At 39.1% G+C, this 7,114-nt stretch overlaps 1 long non-coding RNA gene across 1 annotated transcript; it reads right to left on the bottom strand.

The window, feature by feature from the left end:
- Positions 1-307: 307 nt before the first annotated feature.
- Positions 308-1,949, bottom strand: LOC310844474. The gene is made up of 2 exons (XR_014564156.1): positions 1,788-1,949; positions 308-580 (listed from the first exon to the last, which is right to left on the bottom strand). It is a non-coding gene; the product is annotated as an uncharacterized lncRNA (long non-coding RNA).
- Positions 1,950-7,114: the final 5,165 nt, after the last annotated feature.

Raw genomic sequence — 7,114 nt, 5'->3', positions numbered from 1 at the left:
TAAGAGAGAGACATCGTCTACTTCTCTGGAAATGTAGACCAGCTGTTTGACTTGATGCAAGGAACTGAGATCAGTTCCACCAAGCTATGCAATTCTTTGCTGCTGCTTTTATTATAAAGCCAATACGAAACAAATTGTTGTGAGCAGCTGTGTTTGCTCAAAGTCCTTCATAAGAACACTAGCAACAAATGACACAGATGAAGCTCAGGTGCAAGATCAATGAATTGCTGTAGCTGAAGTAGGAAAGTAGTGGATTGTGAAGAATCAGGAGTCCTTTTAGAGCTGCCAGCCATTGCAAGCGTAGGTGTGGGAATTTGAATTGCTTTTACCAAACATTGTACCATATTACTTAGATGTTACAAGTCCTCCACAGATTTCCTATTCATTTCTGGAGTCTGTTCAATGTACTGGCACTCCAAGGTCTTAACCTGGACTTGGATCCATTCAGGTATCTCAGAGTTTGCCTTCTATCTGTTAAGATCTTCCCTTTTGGTTCCCTTCCTTTTCAGTGGTGAGGTTGCTAATCCCAAACGTTTAGGACCTTTTCAGTAGCACTTGTCTGTGGAATACCTTTGGAGTTCTGTAAGGTGGGATCCCAACCCACCATTAGAAAAGAAGAAGAATTTAAAAAGCATATCAATGTAAAAATAATAAAAAAGAAATAGAAAAAGTGAATGGGACAAAAATAAAGCTTATAATTAAAAAAAACACACCTTAGTAACAATATGAATGTGAAAGAAAAAGAAGAGAACAGTGAAGAAGCAAAACATTAAACTGAAAAAGGTGCTTACGCACTTACATAAAAACGAACAAAAGAACAAAAAGGGAAGCAAAAACAGGACTTCCGGCTTGAATCAGGTACATAGCAGCTTTCTCTTTTTAACGATAAAATTGTAACCTATTCATAACAGGAAAGAAAAGGAAAGGAAAGGAAAGAAAAGAAAAGAAAAGAAAAGAAGGGGGGAAGGAAAAAAGTGAGGGCAATGCTGTTAACAATATTTAAAAATAAAAATCATGAAAAAGATGAAAAAATCATGGAGAAATATGGTTTCAGTTTGTTGCTAACATTAATAGTTTGTTTGACTTTATTATTTAACCCTGGATTTCCTGCTTGGATATGGAAAAAGAAGAAAGGAGAAGAAAACTCTAAAAAGTTGGGAAAGGAAAAACAATAGGTACTACAATGTTACAGCTTTAGTAACCCTATCTATATTTAAGTATGTTCTGTATTTACTAATCATATCCAGAATACACACACACACACACACACACACACACACACACAAATATGATATTGATCTATTAAGTGAATGAATACTCTGTTTCCTGGATTACATAGAAACCTAGTGAAACAATATATTATACAAAAAAGAAAAAAGAAAAACACCAAAGCCTTCTTTTCCCCCTTTACTTTTTTACTCATCCTTCAATAATTCAACCTTGTCCTTGTGCTGTTTTGCATATCTTTGTAGTGAGGCTCATTTTGTAATGCTGTGCTTTTAAAAAACCAAAATGCATTTACATTATTTATTTTTCTGTTAAATGTAAAATTATAATTCAGGTTTACTGTGGTGTGTGTGTGTGTGACTGAGAGCTTTCCTTGTGGGCCTCCTGGGCAGAAAACTCAAGTGAAGAGATTTGGGAACACCATTTTTCAAAAGTCCTACTCCTACTTGGCATGTGTTATATGCCCTTCTCTCAGCCCTATGGCACTGATGCAACAAGGTTCTGCAAGTCTTGTCCCTTCTACTATTTAACATCTACATAAAACTAGTAAGATAGTTCACCTGCCAATTTGGAGTGAGGTGTACTCTGATGACGCCCAACTCCTGCCCTCTTCCTTGCCTGTAAGAGAGACTTGCTACTTGAGCATAAAAAAGACTGCCAAGTATGACCTCATACTAATGCAGTCCCCCTGAAAGAGGGAGGTGCTACCTGCCTGTAAGAGAGGCTGGACATTGTGACCTCAGGCTGATGTCACCTGCCCATAAGAGAAACTGCTATTGTGGCCTCATGGTGATGCTGCCTGCCTGAGCAGAGGAGGAATGGGGGAGACCGCCACCCCATCCTGACCCTTTCAGGGAGGACGAAGAAGAAGACGACAGTATAGCTTTACAACAGTGGTTTGAGGGAGGTTCAGCTCAGAGGCAGATGAGGGGGGAAGTTGGGAAATAACGGGAGAGGAGGAGGCAGGACCAGAACGGCAGCTAGCTGACACGGTGTCTTTAGAAAGCATTCCAGACCCTCCATCTCCCAGAACCTGGTGAGCCTTAAAAGTAGGAGAGCAAAGAGCTCAAAGACAGTACCCATAGAGGAGATGATGATGAGGAAGATGAGAATGAGGAAGTGGGAAAGACGAGGAGTGGAGATTCACTCGGGACAATGCCATTATCCAAGAGGCTGGTTCTATAGCCTCTCTCTTTAATGTTGAAATAAAAAAGGATGGCAAGAAATTTTCCGTGTCTTTATACTTTCCTGGGCAACCAGCTGGGAGCCGCTGACAGCATCCTGACAGGAGGGGAGACTGCTCTGGTGTTTGTGTTCTGCCAGTGAAGTCATCTCTGTGTGCTGGGCTATGTCTGAGCAAAAGAACGTGAGTCCTTGAAGAGATAGCAGTCGCTATTTGAAAGCACCAGAGAGCCAATTTGAAAGAGGTTGTGATTATCCCCACAGAGAACACTGAAAAACTAGAACTAAATTAGCAAAGATGCAAAAAAGAAATCAAAACTCAAATGTTCTACTTCTGTACAGATCTGTTCTGTTTATCTGTCACACCTATTCTGTATGTATGCCCTGAGTCAGTAATGGGCTGGATGAGGACTAATCTAAACCTCAGTTCGGATAAACTTGATAGCAAGTGGAGTGGAAGGAAAAAGGGGACAGCAAAAGAGCCAAAACTCAGAGTGATGTTGAAATATATATTTTTTAAAAAATCAAATAATTCATTGTTCTTGTGAAACAATAAAATGGCATTGTTTCCATTAATGATAACCTTCCTTGTGGGCACCGAAATATCATGTAATTAATATGTAAGAAAACCAATATGCAGATGATTATATACATGAATAATACCATAAAACCTCTCATAAGTTTTTATATTAAATAAACCATCATTATGTATGGAAAACCTCAACTATTCATAATATATGACACACAAAACATATTTATAGATCACTGTGAAATAATAATACACAATAAACACCCACCCACACATATATATATTCTCTATGTTTCTAATGGAAAATCATAATATAAATCTCTTCATATGTGTTGAAATAAAATACACTGGATAACAAATATGATCTGTGTGCTCTTATGGTATATGCAGAAAAGAAGGGAGAATTAGAAGGATAAAGGAACGAAGGATGATATCATTACAAGCACCTCAAGCCACTCTTTAAAAACATATATTAAAAACAACACATTATAATATATTAATTAACATTAATATTGCTTAGATTGATGGTGTCAGTATTGATGTCTAAAAGCTAGTTCACAGGGCTCTGTAATTCTGGGATGGTTCTGAAACAAAGACCAAGGTCTGGCTGTCTAGATGAAGAGAGGCAAGCTCACTGGATCTCAATTCTAAATGGTTCCCATTTAGAACTTGCTCCAAGTTGCATGATGTATCTTGCACCGAAGAATAATCTACCTGTGTTCTCCTTGCTGCTGCATGCAATAATACATGAACCAGACCTTTGGATTTAGTAATTGAAACAGTTTAAACTTACTTAATAGTGCGTGGTCTGTTCATTGCTAGAGGGATAGAGAGAAGGTGCAAACGTTTTCAGACGGAATAAATGAGATACGCAAAAGGACTTAACAACCTATGTGCCAACATTGTGCTGTTGGTTAATTCTGAGAGTGTTTTAAACTCTGCTGGGGGTTCTCACCCACTGAAAAGAACACAAAGCCCCATGTTTTGAATCTAGGTGCTCAGCCAATTTTTTTCCCCTAATTACCCACACATGAGTCAGATCTATTTTCCACTCCACAATTTGACCTTTTGTGAAAGTACTCCAGCTTGAAGACAATCAGAAGGACAAACAGAAGGTTGTGAATCCAAGAAAGAAATGAAGATTTGCAGTTTGTTCTAAAACAAGTTATTTCATTAAGGGATTTCTCTCTGCATTTGTGTATTGTTTACATATGTAATAAAGCCATGCATTCTTCCCCTGCTGGCTAATGGTGAATCTAGCAAATACTATCATAGAACATACCAGATCTTTCTTTGCTGCCCCCCCCCCCACCACACCACAGTAAATTGTATAATTTGCACACCACAGGAGCATATTACGAACCAAAGTCTGGCTTGCAGAAGTTTGGATGCTGAAAAAATGACTCGTTGGCACAAGAGACATGGAAACTAGAGCTCAAAATTCATGTCGTTAAGAGTGTGACTCTGAATGTTTGTGTTACAGTCCAATGGGGTGTGTACTGAGAAGGCAGGATGGATAAAAAATGAAAGCTAAATCCCACTGATCAGAAGGGGGAGTAGGGGGAGAAAGATTCCAAACCTCACTCTCCCTGCTGCAGTGCTGGTGGCTAGTATTTTAAACTTTCTTTTAAAATGACTTTTATTGTTTTCAATAAAAGAACACTCAAATTAAGATGTAACCAAAGAAACATAGGGCAGGATTCACCTAACGTGTCCGGTCAGGAAAAGCCCTGAGCATGGACTTTTGTTTACGCAATGGGGCTTTCCTCCTCTCTGATAAGCAACCACCTGCCATGCAGAATTTAGCTGAAAAGAATGAGGTAAATATTTTAACGACTTTGCACTTTTATGAATGCTGAATAAAGGCTTCATGAATTAAATTATAATGGGGGGAAGGGAAAAATCTAAGGACTGAGAAACAGAATGAAATGAATGCTTAGCTGCATTGATCGCCAATGTTCCTAACACCTTTGGATCACTATGTTTTCCTTTATAGCTTGATACTATGTGGGTGGCAGAGAAAATGCGCCAAGTGAGAGTTCAGTTTAGACTTATGTCATATAGATGTCATCGGGGCAGTGCTTTTTTTCTGGCGAGACACAGGGGTACGTAGACCCCTAAACATTTTGTGAATCTAAGTTTGGCCTCATTGAGGTGCAGTATTTCAATATGAGTAGGAAAATGAAGTAACCCTATACATTTTTTTTTAAAGAAAAAAAGCACTGCATCGGGGCATATATATTTTTCCACACTGAGGCACATCTGACTCAAAACACATATGAGCAGAGACTCCACCCCACCCGAAATATAATATAATATTTATTTATTTATTTATTTATTTATACATAGCCCACCCATCTGGCTGGGTTTCCCCAGCCACGCTGGGTGGCTTCCAACAGAATATTTAAAACATGATAAAACATCAAACATTAAAAACTTCCCTAAATAGGGTTGCCTTCAGATGTCTTCTAAAAGTCAGATAGTTGTTTATTTCTTTGACATCTGATGGGAGGGCATTCAACAAGTGGGCGCCACTACCGAGAAGGCCCTCTGCCCTAATTGCCCCTGCCTGTCAGCAGTTGCCACCACATTTGCCATTTTTTGCATCAAAAGTCAAATAACCAGAGAGTTTGCATGCCAAAGTATCCACAGAATGAGATCCCAACCCTTCATTACTTGACTAGCTGCTTAACAAGTTTTGGGGAAAATCCATACCATTTATGTATTACACATCTATGTCATGTACAATGGTACCTCGCAAGACGAATGCCTCGTAAGACGAAAAACTCGCAAGACGAAAGAGTTTTTCGTTTTTTGAGTTGCTTCGCAAGACGAATTTCCCTATGGGCTTGCTTCGCAAGATGAAAACGACTTGCGAGTTTGTTTCCTTTTTCTTAAAACCGTTAATACCCAGGGAATCCGTGCTTCGCAAGACGAAAAAACTCGCAGAATGAAAAAACTCGCAGAACGAATTAATTTCCTCTTGCGAGGTACCACTGTAGGCATAAGGATTGCACCAGGTCAGTCTTGACTGACTGGCACTCCTCCCATGCCTGATTTTTCTGCTAGAACTTTAGCTTCCATGCCTGTTTGCCATTCCTGGAGAACTGGAACAATATTCAGCCAACGCTTAGCCTGGCATTCCAGAAGTTATGCGGACCCGTCCTTTTCTTTGGTGCACACTCAAAATGATAAAGATTGACTTGGTCCGTTTATAGTTTCCTGTTCTACAACAGGCTATGCTCCCAGAGAGCACAGAACAGACTGAGAAATAGAGGCCCTGCAGATGTGATTGGACTACAGCTCCTATCATTCCTGATCATTGGCTATGTTCCTGGGGGTTGATGGGAGTTGAAGTCCAACAACCAGGGAGCTACAGATCTGCCACCCTCCCACAGAGTGATAGAGGAATATGTAAGGAAGAAGGAAGACGATACTATGAGGCAGTTGTCTGGGAGCCAAGATTGTTTCAGTTCCTTTCCACTCTGTGACCATCCTGGGGTTCCTTCTCTATAGGTGTGTCCAATAATTTCTCATATGCAACTGGTAGTCAAAATCTGATCAGATACATCACATGAACTTCAAATGAGCCAACAGGAAATGCCTTCATTATTGAATATAAGGGTGAGGAAAAAGATAGCGGGTGAGTGGGTGTCAGGTTGCATTATTTTTACATTTTACAATTCACCCATTTTCTGGCAATATAATCATTTATGCTAATGAACGTCAACTATCAAGTGTGCTAAAGAAGGATAATTTTAAAGTCCAAAATTCATTTGTGCTTTGCTTTGTCATATTTTTAATAACCAGATCCATCAAGTTCTTTGCAGAATTAATTATGAAACAGAACTTAAGCCTGATTAACAAACACCAATTTTAATAATGAAAGGCTTGTTTGTAATTGTTAAACTGCAAACTATTAAAATGAAAACATGCCGAGCAGGAAGCGTAATCTCTTTTAATTTTCCATCTCATTCATTTGTTGTGTTAATATTAAAGCAATGCTTCTGGACTGCAGCACTGAGGATTTCTTAAAAAAATATATATGAAGAACCCGAAGGTTGTTTCCCCCCCCCCCCATGTTGACTGAACTTTTAAGGACAACAAAATTCATACTAGTGACTTCAGTAGTTTACTTACATGGTGTCACCTCTCTCTCTTCTTATTTGCTCAGAG

Source organism: Podarcis gaigeae (assembly GCF_964106915.1).
Source record: "Podarcis gaigeae genome assembly, chromosome: 5".
Classification (NCBI taxonomy): domain Eukaryota; kingdom Metazoa; phylum Chordata; class Lepidosauria; order Squamata; family Lacertidae; genus Podarcis; species Podarcis gaigeae.
Note: the sequence above shows the minus strand (reverse complement) of the source record. Positions and strands in the feature narration are given on the sequence as shown.